General features: G+C 35.5%; 1 protein-coding gene and 1 pseudogene across 1 annotated transcript in view; both read left to right on the top strand.

Moving 5' to 3' along the window:
• The window catches only part of PPFIA2 (PTPRF interacting protein alpha 2), a 487,632-nt gene that overhangs the window by 166,737 nt on the left and 300,562 nt on the right, over positions 1-20,333 (top strand). The window lies entirely within an intron of this gene.
• The window catches only part of LOC102959227, a 31,334-nt pseudogene that overhangs the window by 10,693 nt on the left and 308 nt on the right, over positions 1-20,333 (top strand).

Below are 20,333 nucleotides of genomic sequence, written 5' to 3'. Positions count from 1 at the left end.
TACAGTTACAGTGTTCTGAAAAAAATATATATAAAGACCTAGAGATTAATATGGGAGAGAGTCAGAATTCTTTTAAAAGAGGGCTCTGAATAAATGCACATCTGATTTGTTAATGTCTTTTGCCTTTGCAAACTATGAGCAGTAAATATAATTACTCCATCTCTCTCCCCGTTTTTATACTTCTATTTTTAATCCTGTTGCCTCTCCTGCTTTACACTGATGTCTACTGATAGTGCAAGTCTGTGCTGTTACAGAATATATTCACTTCCCAGTGGCGATCTGCTTATTGTGGCAGTGACTCAAAATGCAAGTGCCCTGGGGCTGTTCTGCAGAATTATTACTTTTTTTTTTCTTCTCCGTACACTGAGATATAAACACTCTTTACAATATCCTGTAGCTGGCTCTTTGGGGCAGCTTTTGACATTAGGTATTCTACTTCAGTCTTTTAAAGTTTAAGGGTCAGTAAATTCCATATGCTCAGTCATGATACAAGCTTTTTACAATTCCTTCGGTAAAGATCTTGCTGACACCTTTCTTGGCAGATGATTTTCTTTGAAAACACACTGGAATGATTTTTAAACACTCATTTTGTTGTTGTTGATGTTATAACGATTCATGTACAAACTCTAGGAATTTGGACAAAATAGAAATGTTGACAAATAATGAACTCTATTTCACATTTTTAATTCATAAAGTGACATTTGATCCTGACATTTATGGTAACAGGCAATGTGCGCTTAACTTTTTGTTGCTATTCGTTTTTGTTTTTGGCAGAAGAGAAGGAAGAAAAAAAAGATCATTTTTTAAAGCATAAAGGTAAAGATTGATAAAAGCTGACTCTTTTTATTTTCAAAGGGCAGAATTAAACATGATTAGTTTTCTTCGTTATATGTATCAACCTATTTTAAGGCAATGTATTTTCTTTGGTTGAAATATTGTTATAAGAGATGAGATGCTGGAGAAGTAACAGACCATTTCTGGGGAAAAACATGAAAATAGTTAAATTTTCAAAAGTGGTTCTCATTATGGAATGGCATGCATAAGTGTGTTTCAGAAACGATTCTGCATCAAGGAGTTGAGATTTTAATGCTTACTTTCTTAAAATTATTTTAGCATAAGAGTTAGCATATGCAAAACATTTAAGATAGCTTAGCATGAATAATATTCAGTTTGAGTTCCATCTTCTCATTAAATGTTCAAACTGTTCTGTCATATTTGTTGAAACTGTACATTACCAAATTTTAAGAGTAAGATTTAAAATGTATTTGACCTGAACAGTTCAAAGGTAAAAAGCCAACAAATAAGCTAAAGGATATTAAGACTTTCTTTTTCATTATATTTTAATTTAGTCAAATATATTCATACTTCTACATACACATGCAAATACTGTTTTTGTATAGACTAACACTTAATTTAAATTAATTTCCTTATGTGTGAGATCTCAGTTCTATATTACTGTGAATATACGCGTATCTGTTTTTTTGTTTTTTTGTTTTTAATTCAGAGGTGCTTTGATCCTGGATGATGCCAGAACTCAATTTGCACTATATATTTAGTGAATTGTTTATCCCCCAAAATCAAGTTCTGGAGTGTGGTTGCTTAGAATGCCTTTTGGTTGACAAAAATTAAGATTAAATGCTACCATAAGAAAAAATTGATTATAATGTTTGTGTGTATTAGAACTGCCAATTTATGGAGTTCAAATGTGTATAAGTGGGAAATCTTATTTAAAACAAATTTGAATGGATATATATATGTATATATATATGTGTGTGTGTATATATATTGTATATATATATATGTGTGTGTGTGTGTGTGTATACACACACACACACACACACACACACACACACACTATACATAAGAATGCAGTAAATTCTCCCTAATTTTATGTCCATAACAATTATGTCCCAATGTGATTTCACATTTAGCTGTAGTGTTGCAAATAAAACAGTCTATATGCTTTATTAAATCTCTAGATCGGCTAATCATGACTTAAAGTGTGAATCCTCCCAGAGGTATTGGGGTCCAGCATACTACCCCTCATTTTCTAGAGATAAACTGTCTTCACCTAGTGGTTTTCAGACTGTAACCACGCAGCCCTGAGACTTCATGAAAGTTTGTTAGTAGATGCCATAAACAGTAGGGAAGAAGAATACACTCTGAGGCTCTTAATGTTTCCCTATTCTGTATTTACCAGTTTTACTCATTGGAGCTCTATGCAAGTTTTATGAACAGCAATAATAACAAACAGCATGGTGTTATCAAAAACAGAACAAAATAAAGGTTATGTTATGTACTACTTCCTCACATTAAAGGAATTTATTTCTGATGAGAGCAACTTTGTCTATTTAATCTGCAAGGAAGTTATTTCTGTTTAGAATACCTTTTTTTACCATTTAATCCTAGCATTAATAACATCAACTGCCAGGACTGTGTATAAGAGTGACTGACTCTGTTGCCCCCTGGGACCCACAGAAAACAAAATATGGCCACACAGTAATCACCATTTTTATGTTTGAAATAAATACTTCATGTATCCTCCATCCTTAAAGGATAAAGTTCATCTCTCCAGCTTGGCATGAAAAGCTCTTCATGGTCTGGTGCACACGCAACATACTGCTAATTTACTTGGCTTTGCTCTCCCAGAATACTGTCTGTATACTTCTGCTGCCCGCCTCTTCCATGAACCTGCCCACTGGGATTTGTTTTGTTTTGTTTTGTTTTTCTTTTTACTTGAAGACTCATCTCAGATGCCACCTCTCCCGTGAAGCTTTTACTCATTCACCTCATTTCTGCAGGCTGTATTAAGTGGCTTCCTTCCCCTTGCTCCTTTGCCTGTGCGTACAATCATTGGAACACTTATCACGCTTTGTCTTAATCCCCAAGAACATTTTATCAATCTGTGTCCCTAGCACATGGATACTGTCAGTATCTCTGTTTTATAAGCTGGGGGCATATATTAGAAAGGTAAATGATAAAAATATGAAAACTTAAAACAATCAGCAACAAATTCTTTTTTTAATGATATAGGCAGCAGGTGAAGCATTACTGTTAAAATATCTAAAGTGTATGTAAAGGTAAATTTAATAGTAAACTTTTGTGTACTGCTGTTCTTCAAAGTTCTTCAAAGTAGGTAATGGTTACATGAGTAATCAAGGAAAAATGTTAATTTTATTATTTTTAAGATGCATTTTTATGGCAGCTAGACAAAAATCTCCTTGAGATTTTCTTCTTTCTATCTCTTTACCATTCCTTATTACTCAGGTTTTTTTTATATTTCATCAAGAGAGATTTAAAATTTCATTAGTATATAGATTTCCCATTCAGCAGATAGGATTAGCACCCAAAATAAACAGAATACTAAAAAGTAAGCTACTAATTTCAATTGCATGAAGAATTTTACTCAAAAGATTTACTGGTTTTTAGTGTGGCACACCATATCTTTGTTATTAAATGAGGTTGAGATAATTCTGGCTTTTTAGCAAAGAGCCAGATTTTTTTTTTTTTAACATCTATTCTTTTGGTACTACCTAGGAGTCCACTGTTATTTTTCTATTATTTGGAGCACATTGTAACTTCTTATTGTTGATGATTTTGAAATTCATTGAAAGTATCTAGTAGAACACTTGGCACATGCTATGTGTTAAAAAAAAAAAACAACAACAAAAAACTGGGGCAGCTGGATGGCTCAATCAGTTAACCGTCCGACTTCAGCTCAGGTCTTGATCTCATGATTTGTGAGTTTGAGCCCCGCATCGGGCTCTGTGCTGACAGCTGAGTGCCTGGAGCCTGTTTCGGATTCTGTCTCCCTTTCTTTCTGCCCCTCCCCAACTCACGCTCTGTTTCTCCAAAATAAATAAACATTAAAAATTTTTTAAAATAAATAAATTAATTAATTAAAAAGAAATAAATAAATTAGCCCTATAGAGATAAGAAAGGCCCCATGGCTCCAGGGTTACATAGCAATACAGGCAGAGATCCCCAGCTAAATGAGAGAATTGCGTTTTTTCTCTATCATCCACTTGTATGCAGTCATGATTACGAGTGGCAGAGATACATAAGAGGTGGAACAGATGGACTAGCATATTCAGAGGCACTTACTGGTGTGTGGGAAAGGCAGAGTTTAGTATAACAGGAACATAAACTGGAGATAAGAAATGGTTAAAAGTGAAGTGTGCAAACTCAAAAATTAAACATAAATTTGAATGTCATCCTCAGGGATCTTGGACTTGAGATTTAAGGATTTTCAGTGAGGATTGACAAGCTTGGAGTTGCTGTTTAGTTAGAATTTTGAACTGTGCCTTGGCTTGATGATAGGACTAGAGCAGAGAGAACAATTCAGTAGCTTTCAAAAAAATTCAGATGACTCTTTATGATTTCTCTGCGCTACAGATGAAAACAAACACTAAACTGATACTCAGAAAAACTGATGCACACAAAAGGATTTCAAATAGTTGTTAACAGTGTAGAGTAAATAATGTAGTTTCTGTCTGAAATCAAAGTTATGGGAACCCAAAAGTCCATGCTCTTTCCCTTATAGCCTGCTGCCTGTAGTGTTGATATTTAAATATATTAGCAAAAGTATTCCAAGCTGCATAATTTCCAACCTCAGTGATCTATCTATTTATAAACATATAGAAATCTGCTCTACCACTAAACACATTGTACTACAGTCTCATTTTGTGTGTGTGTGTGTGTGTGTGTGTGTGTGTGTGTGTGTTTAACTTAAGGTTTTCATTTAGTTACCCCTCCTCATTTTATCTTTACTGACACGACATTCTCCTATTGGAAAGGCATTTTTATAGTAACCAAACTATATCCTATACTATATCCTATTACTATATCAGTAAACTTATATCCTGAAATTGTACTGAATGACAAAAAGAGAAATTGGGAGGGAAAGCTCTCCTAAATACATGCCTGTATTAATTAAATAATACTCTGGACATCAGTGAGACCAACCAAGGGAATCAATGAGTAGCCCTTGGAGCTTCCTGTAGGAAATCATAATTCTTTAACCTGCAGAGGTTTCTGCTTATTGAAAATCTCGTGGACTATATGTTCTGTGAGCACCGTGTCCTTCTTTTCACTGTTAAATCACTAACACCAAGCAGAGTGCTTGGCACACAGCCATGATTAGCAAATAATGTTGAATTGATTAGCAAGTTGAAAGGAAGAATGTCTTGTCCTGCATCATGTAGGCATTACTGATAGCGTGATATAGAATGACCTTCCCCTAGGAACACATAAATGGTTCTAAGATTCCCAGTCTGATGTCCACAAATATATTTCACTTATACCTAGCTAAAATAGCTTCATTTTTCAGGTAGTGTCTGGAGGGGAGGGTAATTGGAAGTAGGGAAATGATTGAAGATGCTTCTGAGATAATCATTTCATGCACCAAGCACAGTGCCAGGTGGTTAGTAAGGGCTCCATAACCAGCAGCAACAGTATCAGAAGCAGCAGAGATGGGGTCTGTGGACCACACTGGAGGTGGCAAGGATGAGCCAAAAGAAATTAAGCATGAGGGAAAAGCTATTAAGAGATACATTCTAAAGAATTTAACTTACTGAATATAGGACACAAAAGAGGACAAGGCAAGATTACCCCCAAAGTTTCTAATGAGGGAAAGAAGGATATGGAGGAGGAACAGCTTTGAAAAACAATATATTTAGTTCAGTTTTGGACAGATTGAGTAGACCAGTTGGAAACAAAATTGTGCCTCTCAGGAGAGAGGTCTGAGTAGTAGATGTAAATGTGGGAGGCATCTGCTTACAGAGTAGAGAACACTATGGAAATGGACGAAATGACTTTGGCAATGAATGAGGTGAAGGGGGCAGATGGGACATGAAATCCTTGGACATATCGACCTACTCAGAAGTATCATTATGGGTATATGTACTTGGTTTATTTCATAAACATATTTGGAAGCCTTTTCTTTATCACTCCTCCTTGAATATCACCCCTGAACCTAATTAAAAAAAAAAAAGAAAGTAAGAAAAAGAAAGAGAAATGAAAGCAAATTAGCCCTATAGAGATAAGAAAGACCCCGTGGCTCCAGGGTTGCATAGCAATTCAGGCAGAGGTCTCCAGCTAAATGAGAGACTCTTGAGGTTTTTCTCTGTCAAGTTAGATGTTCCTGCCTCTTTATGTGTGTGTTTGCTTTATTTTGTGAATGCGTTTTGGAAGCTAAAATTCTCTTTCAACCCCCTACTTGAATGTCATTCCTGAACCTTAATTCTTACACTTGCGTAAAGTAATTGACGTATATCTGTTATACCGCTTATGATACTGTGTGTAGTTTTTCACTTAGCTCTCTCTAAGACTAGTCTGTGAACTCCTGGAGAGAATAAAATGTATTTTACTTAGCTACTTACAGTTATTCATTGACACTTAGCCTAATGTCTGTTAAACAGAGGTTGTCTGTATTTTTTGAATGAATGAAATATTTCATGTTTAAGTTGGAGACCGCCTAAAATTAATTCTTCTCTATTAATTCATGAAATCATTAAACACACCTTGTTGAGTATCTCCATTATGCCATACTTTTACAATGGTGAGCAAAACACCTGGTTTCTGCACTTAAAAATCTTAGAGTTTCCTCAAGGAAAGTTATCCAAAAAGTCACGGTAGAACATTATTTGGTTCTCTGGAGTAGACAACCAAAATGCTTTGACTTTAAAGGTACATATAAAGATAGTTTTATCATAACTTGGAAATTTAAATTAAATAATTCTGTGTCCAAATCCACTTTTAATTCTAGTTCATGGTTAACTTTTCTACTGTTACCATATTGGTAACAATAAAATTCCATAATAGTTAAGATTATGTCCTTTGGAATTAAACACAGGATTGAAAACCAAGTTCCGCCATTTATGGGAGTGTGGCTATGAGCAAGAAGAATCATTTCTGTATTTTTGCTTCCCTTAACTATTTATTGTAAAAGAGTAAGTCATGAGGTCATCATTAATGCTAAGTAAATTATTTATGAAATTGTGTAAAGTATTTCCTTCTAATAAACATGGCCCTCAATCAAGATTAGCTATTGTTGTTTTTAATGATTAATGAACTTTCCAACTAAAAGCATAATTTATTTTACAAGTTATATTTTTCCTTTTGGTTTATTTTAAATTTAGAAAAAACTAATGCTAAGAGAGCAGATTTTACCACTTTACTTCATGTACAGGAATGTACATATACAGAAATATAATTAAAATATATTTAATTAACTTTTCAAGATCTTAATTTTATATAAAATAGTTTTGTGCCTATAGAATGTATACTTTTGGAGCATTGATACTACATATCCTTTTGAAAATGTACTTGGATTCCTTTTTACAAATGCATTCTTTATTATCACTTATTATCATCTAAAGTTTTGCACACATGCAAATGCAAATTTAAAATCACCGGTTTGTGAAATTGGCTAATGTAGTATAAAATTCAAAATATCTAAAAATTCTTAGAGAGTATCTCACTTTGTATGTTGGGTGCTCCATACACTATGTAAAGATCTAAAGTAGTTTATGCTACTGGGAGCCAGCAAAATTAAATCTTATTATTGGCAGCAGAAGCATCTGAGAATTGCTGAGCATCTCACAAATAATGAGGCATTTTAACAGTACTAAAAGGTGTGTAATGTGTTTAAAGAATTTCACAAAATGATGTGTTCAATCACAAAGCAGAGCTGGCAAAGTTAAATGGAAAGCTGAACGATGTCATTAAGAAGAAATTATTGTAACCTAGTTCCTGTTGCTTAAATATTCACAATTTCAATTATGTTGGTGGAAAAAAAATACAGAAGATTCATAGAAAACAGCATTACACTTAGTTTTTCTCTACCAGGTACATTCAGTGCAAAAGTGACAGCTCTGAACTACAGTGTCATTTTACACTGTTACATAGTATACTGTTTCCTTTTATTTGTTTTTCTTATTTAGCATAGCATTAATCTGTTTTCTAAAATGATCCATCTTTGAAGTTATGATAGGCCTATAGAAAGCCACGTGTGTATTTTGATTCATGTTAAAAGAGGAAACCTTGTTTGAAATCCTAAAATATATATTATTATAAAATATTATATATTATATTTGAAGAATTATACATTATCATTGTTAAGCTACATTATTTGTTTAATAGCATTTTGTTTAGACATTAAAATAGTTAATGCATAAAGAACCAAATCATTCGGGGCGCCTGGGTGGCTCAGTTGGTTGAGTGTCCAATTTTGGCTCAGGGCATGATCTCACGGTTTGTGAGTTAGAGCCCCGCGTCAGGCGCTGTGCTGACAGCTCGGAGCCTCGGAGCCTGGAGCCTACTTGGGATTCTGTGTCTCCCTCTCTCTCTGCCCCTCCCCTGCTTGTGCTCTGTCTCTTTCTGTTTCTCAAAAATGAATAAATGTAAAATAAAATTTAAAAAAAAGAACCAAATCATTCAACACACCTTGTTGAGTATCCCCATTATGCCAGACTTTTACAATGGTGAGCAAAACACCTGGTTTCTGCACTTAAAAATCTTAGAGTGTCTTCAAGGAAAGTTATCCAAAAGTCATGGTAGAACAGTATTTGGTTCTCAGAGTAGACAGACAAAAATGACAGAAGTTATAATTAAGGAATAATTTATTTTTGTATAGATTTTAAAATACAGTTAAGGTCTGTTGAAGTGCTCCCTCTGGGAGTCAACATGCACAAATATAAAACAGGTGTAAGTACAGAATTCTTTTTATTAATATTATTATTGAAGTATCAAATATTTGAAAGAAATACTTTGTTTCTCAAGAATATAATTACTTCCCAGGGCATCTGGGTGGCTGAGTTGGTTAAGCGTCCAACTCCGGCTCAGGTCATGATCTCTCAGTGCAGGGTTCGAGCCCCATGTTGGGCTTTGTGCTGACAGCTCAGAGCCTGGAGCCTGCTTCTGATTCTGTGTCTCCCTCTCTCTCTGCCCCTCCCCCATGCACTCTCTCTTTCTCTCTCTCTCTCACCCCCCCCAAAAAAATTAATAAACATTAAAAAAAAATTTTTTAAAGAATATAATTACTTCCTGTTGCCAGTGCATATTCTTTCTGAGAATTGACATTGGAATTTCGGATATTATGTTATTGACTACAGTTTATTTTATCCTTCCTCTCTTGTGGATCAGTGTTAAAGATCCTTAGAATTGTTATAGCGATTCTCAAGCTTCGGAATACGTAACTATCCAAAATGCAGCTACCAAGTGCCACCCCCAGAGATGATTCAGAAAATCTGCTAAGGGCCAAAGAATTTTCATTTTAAATAGAATTCCAAGTGATGTCTGTTCAGAAATGTCACAAATTGGGAAACAGTGGACAGGAGGTGGAGAATTTTTTAGCACTGTGAGAGTTACTTTCTGTTTGAAGTACAGCTGATGAATAGGTGGGATACCCATAAGGCCTTGCTCCAGTTTTCAATACAGTTGACCCTCAAACAATGTAGGAGTTGGGGCGCCGACACCCTGAACAATAGAAAATTTCTGTATAGCTTTTAATTCCCCCAAAACTTAACTACTAATAGCTTACGGTTGACCAGAAGACTTACCAATAAGTTAATTGGCATATGTTTTATGTGTTGTATATATCATATACTCTATTCGTACAATAAAGTAAGCTAGAGAAAATAAAATGTTATTCGGAAAATCACAAGGAAGAGGAAATACATTTATATTACCGTACTGAAAAAATCTGAATCAGTGCAGTTCAAACCCATGTTGTTAGAGGGACAACTATAATTATTCTGTTTTAGAAAGACATGCTTTTGATTTGTTGTGATGAAGTCATTTAGTTATTGCTTTTCATGTTTCAATTTTTAACTCCAATTGATGTATGGATTTTGAGGATTCCAAACTACTGCCAAGAGAACCTGATTAAATCAAGGACGAGTGCTCAAGAGTGGTGAACTTTAGCTTATCTTTCCTTTAGGGCCTGTGTTGGTCACAGAATTTCCAAATTCAGACGTCATATATTGCCATGTGAAGAAAAATATTCGTTTGTTTTTAATTATTTATTTATCTGTCACCTAGAAACTGTGTAGGATTAAACAAAATCTTTGAATTATTCACTGGTTATAATATAAAAAATAACCAGTTCCTTTTTAAAAATCCTGAGTTTAGGGGCGCCTGGGTGGCTCAGTCGGTTAAGCAACCGACCGGCTCAGGTCATGATCTTGCGATTTGTGAGTTCGAGCCCCGCGTCGGGCGCTGTGCTGACAGCTCAGAGCCTGGAGCCTGCTTGTGATTCTGTGTCTCCCTCTCTCTGCCCCTTCCCCGCTCATGCTCTGTCTCTCTCTGTCTCTCAAAGATGATTAAACGTTAAATTTTTTTTCTTTAAATCATGAGTTTAAAATAGAACTTGATTAAAATAATAAGTGTTCATTAGAAGAGGGGTGTTAGGTGGTTGCTCTACCCGGCCTACACGATTCTCAGTTATCAAGAATAATCCTTCCTTGTGTGTTTAGCCATTATCTTTATGCCTTCACCTAAATCTCAATTTTAAGGCTTACAGAATGGCACTTAATTTTCATAAAATATCTGCCCTTATACCAGGTTGTATCTGCAACTTCAAAATCATGGGTTCATAAGAAAATTGTGATTTTAAAACCCTCACGAAGAAAGTTAACTGTTTAGTTGTAAATTCACTAATTCTTTGTCTCCAGAATTTTTTTTAAGTGTGTTTACTTATTTTGAGAAGACAGACGGCACAAGTGGGAGAGGGGCAGAGAGACAGGAAGAGAGAATCACAAGCAGGATGGGTGCTGCCAGCGCAAGGCCTGATGTGAGGCTCCAATCTACGAAGCCATGAGATCATGACTGAGCCAAAACCAAGAGTCGGATGCTCACCAACTGAGCCACCCAGGTGCCCCTCCAGATTTTTTTTTTAATTTAGCTTCAATGAGAAGAAAGTTGACAATATTACTCTAATTTTGTAAAATAACAGCTATTAAATATATTTTACCTATTATAGAAAAAATTGTTTTAAAATACCAGAATTATCAGTGTTGACTAATGTCTCCATCTCATGCACTTTGTGCTGTATTTAAGAGGGACAGTGGTCACTATGCAGACATTTTTAATCTAGCAGGGTCAGCCCAGAGCAGATAATATTTTCTGAGAATCATGTATGGTTGAAGGAGTGTTAAGATTTGGAATCAGATCAACATATATCCTGCCTTACTGCCTATGTGACTTTGGGCCAATTATTGAATTACTCTGAATTTTAGTCTTCTCACTTTAAAATGAAAATAATTAAACCTGTCTCCCTAGAATTTTAGGAAGCTAAGAAATGATGCAAAGGAATTTTATGAATATTAGCAATGAGTATACTGCTAAGTACATGGTAGGCCCTTTTATAATAAAAATGATGATGATAGTGATAATACTAATATTAGTAATACCTGATTTGTCTTCTGACTTCCTGATAACCTCCAATGATTCTCACCACCTGCTACTCATGCCTTTGTGTAGAACTCTCCTTCATTAAACTAGAACTGACGCTGTGTGAATAATACAGGGTTCAAGTGACAGTGTGTGCCTTCTGAAATGAGATCATGAGGCATTGCAGCCTGTACTTTGTGCCCTTGGAATTGCTCACAAGCCAGTTGCCATGCTGTGGGGGTGCTCAGCAGCCCTGTCAGAATAGCCCCACATGGAGAGCCGCTGCCCCCGCCCGCCAGTTGCCAGCATTAACTTCCCAATCATGTGAATGAACCATTTTGGAAGTGGATCCTCTAGTAGTTAAGACTTCAGATGACTGTTGCCCCAACCAACCTCTGACTGCAGCCTCAGAAGAGGCCCCGGGTCGAACTATCCAACTGAGCCATTCCCAAATTCCTGACGACTCATAAAAACAATGATAGATGATAAATAATCGCTGCTTTTCAGCTACTAAATTTTAGAATTTGTTGTGCAACAATAGGTAACTAACACAATAACGAAGGTTAAAAGACAATGTTGTCATCTCTAAGCAAGTTGATGGTAATGTATTCTGTCCAGATATATTTCATTATCTCTAATAGAGCCTTCCTAGCCAAACTGACTTGCTCTTTCTCCACCTAATTTATCTTTGCTCCCCACTTTACTTCTCAGTGCATCTACTTCATGAATATATAAATCTTACAGCATCAATATCTTTCACATTAAAGTTATTTTATGTACTTTTCTTCCTGAAAGTCTTTTCTAAGATATTTACACAGTACCCTTAGAAGTTGCTTGTTAGCAGGTAACTTAACTTCTTTTATTCTTTTAAAAGAACATATGTATGTATGCTCTCTGGTATTTTCCAATGGCTTTTTCTTAGTAGAAAAAGCAGGTGATTGAAGGTTATGTCTACTTGCTAATACTGTGCATAGGAAAGGAGTCTTTTTTTTAATTTTTTTACTTTTTTTAATGTTTATTTATTTTTGAGAGAGAGAGACATAGTAAGAACAGGGAAGGGGTAGAGAGAAAGGGAGACATAGAATCCGAAGCAGGCTCCAGGCTCTGAGCCGTCAGCACAGAGCCCGACACGGGGCTCGAAACCATGAGCTGCAAGATCATGACATGAGCTGAATGACATCTGACGCTTTACCAACTGAGCCATGCAGGTAGTCCAGGAGCCTTTTTTTTTTAAATTGAAGTATAGTTGACAAATATTACGTTAGTAATATTGTACAATGTAGTTGACATAGTGTACAATAGGTGTACAGCATAGTGATTTGATAACTGTACATTGTTATGCTCACCACAAGTTAACTAACATCTTTCAGCATAAAATGCTATTACAGTACCATTGACTATATTCTTTGTGCTGTGCCTTTTTTAAAAAAAAAAATTATTTATTTTGAGAGAGAGAGAGAGAGAGAGAGAGTGTGTGTGGGGGGGAGGGGAGGGGCAGAAAGAGACAGAATCCCAAGCAGGCCCCGCAAAGCCAGCGGAGCCCCTTGTGGGTCTCAAACTCAAACCATGAGGTCATGACCTGAGCTGAAACCAAGAATCAGTGTTTAACCGACTGAACCACCCAGGCACCCCATCTATGCTGTCCCTCTCATCCCCGTGACTTATTCATTCCAAAACTGCAAGCCTGTAACTTCCACTGTGTTCACCCATTTTGCTGAATACCCTTTTCCCTCCACCCTCCTCTCCTCTGGCAACCATCAGTTTGTTCTCTGCATTTATGGGTCTGCTTTTGTTTGTTTGCTAATTAGGACAGGAGCCTTTTATATGGGAAATAACCAATCCAAAGAGAAAATTTAGAAGAAAAAAAAAAGTAAAAGAAGTAACTCCTTATGTGTTTTTTTTATTTTTTATATTTTAAGACCAAATACACTAATGCTTAACTTCCTTAGGTAAAATACCATTATGTATTGAAAGAATTTGAATCCCTATTGAGTAAATCTATAGATCAGAATAGCCTATTTAGTAATGCATTTTATTATCCTGACCAACAAAATTCAAAATAACAATTCTCATATTTGACTTATGATAATGTTTATGTGAAATTCTAGTATCTTCAGCTGTATTTCAGAACTATTCCTGCCAAGTCTGGATTTAAAAAAAAAAAAAACAAATGACTGCTCTAAAAGTATTTTAAATAGTTTTGGATAAATTGCCAATACCCTCTCGTCAAAAAATAAATGGGCAGGGGATATTTCCAGAGAATATGTATCAGATGAAAGCATAGCAGTAAAATGGACTTTAGGACATGTTTTCAAAGGAATATTTTCTAAAATGTGAGATTGATCACCTAAGAATTTTCAAAATCTTTACTTTAGCAAAAGTACTTCAAACAGCTTTTATGAAATATGTATGTATGTATATGTGTGTTTGTGTGTATATATATGTATACATACACAATATGTATATATGTGGCATACACATGTGTGTGTATATGTCTATGCACACACACACTTGTGACATTTATATGATATTGACAGGAGAGATTTATTTACTTGTGTCTTTGATACTGTTGGAAGCTTACACAAACTCATTGTAAACCTATGATTATTAATAAACAAAACTATGCACCAGCCTCAAGAAAAATAGTAAAATATGGAAACTAGACCTTATCTAAGGGGTTAGTAAAGGCTGTTATATTAGATAGGATTAGTTAGGATTAGTTTGAATTGCATATTTTAAAAATCTCAAGGGATGCCTGGGTGGCTCAGTCGTTAAACATCTAACTTCGGCTCAGGTTATGATCTCACAGTTTGTGAATTCGAGTCCCCACATCGGATGAGTTCAAGTCTCACCTTGGGTGAGCACGAGCCCTGTTCTAGGTGAGCCCCGCTTCTGTCTGTCTCTGTCTCTCTCTGTGTCTCTCTTCTCACCCACTTGTGCCCTCTTTCTCTAGGGAAAAAAAAAAATCTCAAAACAGCACTGCTAAAACAAGAGATAAGTTCTTTCTTTTCCCACATAAAAGACTACTGGACACCAGTGGTCCACATCCCACTGCAAGGGACGCCGGCACAACCATGTGGATTGTGCCTTTGCCTGGAAAGCCCTTCATTCTCCTCCTCCTGTCACCATCTGTCACCACTGTTCACCTTCAAACCTCAGATCTAAAGTCATCTTGCCTCCAAATATCAATTTCTTTCTTCTTTATTACAAGACTCCTGTACTTGCCTCCAAATATCAATTTCTTTCTTCTTTATTACAAGACTCCTAATTCTTAATTAGGCACATTTCACATAGCCGCACCATCCTCTTCTACAGCTAGGTATGGCTGTATGACTAAGTTTTCACCCACTAATGTTTGGGAACAGGTTGTGCAAAACTTCTAGAAAGCTCTTTAAAGGAGATGGAAGGCACTATTCCCCACTTTACTCCTTCTTGCTGATTTGAATGCAAACTGATTGCTGGACCTCAAGCAGCCATCTTCGACGATGAGGCAGAAGCACATACTTAAATTGGCAGAAACCAAAAAAGGAGTATAGGCTTCTGGCTACTTGGACTTCCTATAAATAGCCTTGGACCACATATATCCAGTAGGTTTTTTTCCATGAGGGAGCAGTAAACTTCTCTCTTGTTTCTGTCACTTTTATTTTGTGATTTTTATATGCAACTGAACATTAGCCTAACTTATATAACAGTCTTTGTTTACGCATTAGGTAAGGTCAGATTTCTCTATTTTCATAGGTTTATAGCACCATATTCTTTTCTTTCATACTAGTTATGTCACTATATAATTATACATTTCTATAAATTGGCTTTCTTTCTTTTTCAGTGTAGACTCCAGACAGCAGGGCCCAGTATACTTGTGCTTACTTTTATTCACTGAAGCCTGTCATAGTGCTGATCACAAAGTCAATATTCCATAGATATCTGCTCAATAAAGAATGATCACAGGGTCAATATGTATGAGCTGAGGTTGATAAGCTTAAGTGGGACTTTAAATTTCTATGAAATACGGTGAATAATGATTATGTTTCAGGCCCACATTTGCACTGGTTGTATGGCCAGTGGTTGTAATGGATTTGTAACTATCTACTTTGTCATAAGAATTAATTGGTGGGGGCGCCTGGATGGCTCAGTTGGTTAAGCGCCTGACTTCAGCTTAGGTCATGATCTCACAATCTGTGAGTTCAAGTCCTGCATCGGGCTCTGTGCTGACAGCTCAGAGCCTGGAGCCTGCTTCAGACATGTGTCTTCCTGTCTCTGCCTCTCCCCTGCTCATGCTCTGTCTGTCTCTCTCACTCTCAGAAATAAATAAACATTCAAAAAATTTTTTTAAAGAATTAATTGGTGAAAGGAGCGGTATGAGAAATACTGTCTATTTTGGTGGATGAAATTCACTGATGTCATCATATTGTGATGAATTCAGTTTCCAGCTGTCTTAATTACATTTGTCTTTACTTTTAGGAATTATTTCCATTGTGGAGATGGGGGTATTAAAAAGTAATTATTGGGGCACCTGGGTAGCTCAGTTGGTTGGGCATCTGACCCTTGATTTCAGCGCAGGTCATGATCCCAGAGTCGTGGGACTGAGCCCGGCATTTGGCTCCACACTGAGTGTGGAGCCTGCTTAAGATTCTCCCTCTCCCTCTTCCTCTCCCTCTCCCTCTCCCCTACTTGTGCTCTATTTTTCAAAAAATAAAAGTAATTATTAAGTGTATGGTCATAAATTACATCAAGTGTGTATGTCACAGATAAAAATTTACCAATTTTAAAATCAGTGATCTCAAAAATAGTGCATTTTTAAATTTAAATTTAGAGGGCATCCTTTGGAAATTATTACTCTTCAACCTCCTATAAGCTTTGAAAAAATTTTAATAACTATATAACTAACTATAACTATATATATGTTTTTTGCTTCATAATAGAATAATCTGCCAGTTTTCAGAACCAAAGGAAACATCAGTTTACTTAACATTCAAATTACTTTTAATAAAATTACCTGAAAGTAGGAGAAGATATCAAAATCTTTTTGTTTGCATGTCATCTAACCTCAGGTAACACAAAGCCTTACCATAGCAAACAATTAATCTTGGGAAACGTGAGAGCAGTGTAAACTATAAAAGAATCAATCAAATTAGGACTGTGTTTCTATAAAGGAACATGTGACTCATTGAATGCAAGCCCTCTCAGGAGAGCGGAGGTTTATTTTTTTAAGAAAAACAAAAAGTCTGTAAGGACACCATGGTGCCTGCAGGTAGAAATGCAGATGCACATATTTTGTTCATGGGCACTGGAAAGTCAAAGGGTATTCTAGGGATCATATTACTATAGAGGCAATTGACGGGTTGTGCAATGTGTTATCACTGCATTCGTTTAGTGTTAATGGAAGGATGCGAACTTTTGTGCCTGGGAAGCTGAACACAGTGACATAGGAGTAAGAATCACCTGCTCTAATTCTGACTGTTTTCTATTTAGTAGGATTTTTGTAAGCTCTTTTTGTTTTTAAATACAAGGAATTTCAAAATCCTGATGGGGCTTCTGAAACATTGAGAAAAAAGTCAAGAATGGTTCATTTAGCGTTAATCTTAGATATATTAAAACTCTTTAAAAAATGATCATCCATCACTATTACACAGAATATTATGTTATCTAGAATTCTCCATTAATTCCCTAATTAAAACAAAAATATATTAGCAAGCAATCCATCAACAGATGGTAAGGCGTGGCATGGAACCTTCTGGCTGCACAGAAGTAGATGATAAAAGAGGAAATGTGAGTTATTTTTCCTGGGTGTCTACAGAAAATGGATATGCAGCCCATGATCACTATTTTTGTATTGTGATATTAGAAATTGTAACATTAAATGTGCAATTGAATACCATCTGTCTAGTTGCAAGCCAAAATCATGATCACAGATCTGACATATTAAGTAAAGCTCTAATGAGAGAGTGAAAGTCAGAGGTACAATTCCTACTGAGAATGTTTATAGCCTGGAACGGTATACAGATGGATTCTTTTCCTTTTGTTATGATATTAGAGTGCTTTTAAGGCAGCATTATTGACCGCTTTGAGATCTTGGGGTCAACCAAAGCATCTTTAACACCCGTAATAGATATTCCAAAAATAATATAATATAGTTAAGGGTGATACTTAATTGCTATTCTGCAGGAGCGTTTTAAATAGCGGTTTTGGAGCTCCTAGTAGCATCAGGGATTGAAGCCCTGCTGCTCTTTTTTGTGTTCCTTCAGGGGGTTATACGTTCTTAGCTGCAAAGAAAGATTTGTGATTGGACTGTCAGACCACACACAGGATCAGAATCACCAGATGAAAGCTCTGAAATCAGAGGCAGAGAGAGGAACGCGGGGTTCAAGTTTATCAGAAAGGACCTAGAAATAGCGATCACGTGGAGAACCTAAGTATTGACTCTGCCTTTTCTCCTTTGAGGGTGCAGTCTCACTAATGTCTAATGTGGTTCAAGAATCTGAATGGCTGTCTGTAAATACCTGTTAGATGGACATGCATGGATTGTTAGCATTCCAGAATGGTGACATAACACACACGTTGTCAGTAGCAAAGAATTGGCTATTTTCACACTACTACAGAGAATGTGGTAGCAGTTGTGTACCTACCCTTTAGGAGATCAGTGGATAAGGAGAAGACAGGCCAAGATATGCTACTGCTTTGTGTGGCACCCCCTCTTTTCTTAAGGTTGGTGACCGTCACCATATTGATTAGGAACTTGTTACACATATCTCTGTGCTGTTCCTTCCCACCAATCTGCAGCACAATCTAAAAATCTGATAGTCATATATGACATTTGGAGCATGACATTTCATTTAAACTTATTATTAGCTTAATTAATTAATTAATCAATCTCATTGCCTTCTCATGATACCAACTAAACAATATTAGTTCTTGTTACATATTGCATTGGTAATTTTAAATATAGGTTATGAATTTTTATTAATTTTTCTTTACATATTTTCTTTACATATGATATGTTAGTAATTCACACTGTTTAACAACAAAAAATAGACATTTCTAGAAAAACAGCCTTAGTGAGCATCATGTTTTTTTATATGGTCATAATTATTATAACTCTAAGAAAACTCTTATTTTGTTCTATTTTGTAAATTAACCTAGAGTAAAATTGACTTTTTTTGGTATAAATTTCTATGAATTATAACGCATATATAGAGTGCATGCAACCACTGCCACAACCCAAACATAGGACAGTTCTGTCACACCAAAAATTCCCTCCTGCTATCATTGTGTCATCACACTATCCCCTGCCCACTATCCCCTGGCAATTTGATCCGTTCTCCATCACTATAATTTTACTTTTATCTTTTCAAGTGTCATGTAAATGGAATCATATATAATCTAACCTCAGGACACTACCTGCTATCACTCAACCTAATACCTTTGGAGAGCCATCTAAGTTGTTGTATGTATTAATACCATGAATGCTTTTAAAAGCTTCTTATACACAGTTCCAAATAAATGTTTCTTTCTCCTGTGTAAATATACCATGGACCAAATTACAAATTTGGTATTTTTTACTAGGAACAGCAAATCTTAAACTACAAGGCCCCCCAAAAGTAATTTGATCTCTATTACAATAATGTGGGGTAAAGATTTTATATTAAAAAAAACACACACACACATTTGCTAGAGGTTTTATCAAGAGAGCATTTTTAAATTACATTTAAATTACATTTAAAAATACTGTTTTTTAAGGGTGCCTGGGTGGCTCAGTTGGTTCAGCATCTGACTTCGGCTCAGGTCATGATCTCACAGTTTGTGGATTCGAGCCCCACTTTGGGCTCTGTGCTGACAGCTCAGAGACGAGTCTGCTTTGGATTCTGTGTGTGTATGTCTCTCTCTCTGCACCTCCCCTGCTCGTGCTCTGTCTCTCTCTTTAAAAATAAAGAAAAATAACTTTTTTATTGATCTTTCCAAACATTTTATCTTCAAGAATTAAAGACATACCTTGAGTGTGTTTAATGGGAAAAGTTGTATTTGAACAATCATTTATATTAATGATCATTTAATCATTGACTGCAACCACAGTGATCAGAGATACATATTAATAGCTCTGTAACCTTGGGCAGTTGACTTAACCACTTCTAACCTTTTAAAAAATCAATAAAAGGAATAATGACAGTGCCCATTACATAGATTTTGTGTCATTAAATAAAATCACATATATGAAGCTCTTTGCACAGTTCTTTTATTCATTAAGGGCTCGTGGAACGTTTTGATGTTATTATTTAATTTTTCTTTAATTCCACAATAAAAATGTTCCAAACTTGTTTAATATTCTACTATTATGTTTATTATTTGGTGTTAAATTAAAAATATAGGACACAATGTTCCATGTACAGTATGATCCTTTTGTTATAAATGCTTTTGAGCGAATGAACTTTAAAAATTCTGGAAATATATTTTGAAAGTTATTACAACCATTTTTCTTTTCCTGATTTTACATATTATAAAATATGTCTCTCTCAAAAATAATAAACATTGAAAAGAAATAAAAAAATAAAAGCATGATTCAAGATGAATGCACATTGATTAAATTAAAATAGTTGAAACATTGGTTTGTTTTTTAGCAATATCATTATGAAGAAAAGCAGAAAAATACCTAATGTAGTTTTACTTTAAACAGGTTTTCTATTTTGGCCATATACACGTATTTTATTATTTTAAATAGATAACAAGTTTATATCCTTATTTAACGAAGGATAATGTTTTGAAAAAAGATAAACTGCTTTGTTTTAATTTCTCCATTAAGCCGAAATTTCATTTGTAGCTTCTGAACTCTGACCTTGAGTAGTGATGTAAAGAATGGGTAAAGCCTGATCCTCTCTATAAGAGAAGAAATGACAGGAAGGAGGGACAGATATTGGTCAGGTTAAAGATCTAAAGATATATTAGATAAA

This window comes from Panthera tigris, chromosome B4 (genome assembly GCF_018350195.1).
Source record: "Panthera tigris isolate Pti1 chromosome B4, P.tigris_Pti1_mat1.1, whole genome shotgun sequence".
Taxonomy (NCBI): domain Eukaryota; kingdom Metazoa; phylum Chordata; class Mammalia; order Carnivora; family Felidae; genus Panthera; species Panthera tigris.
Note: the sequence above shows the minus strand (reverse complement) of the source record. Positions and strands in the feature narration are given on the sequence as shown.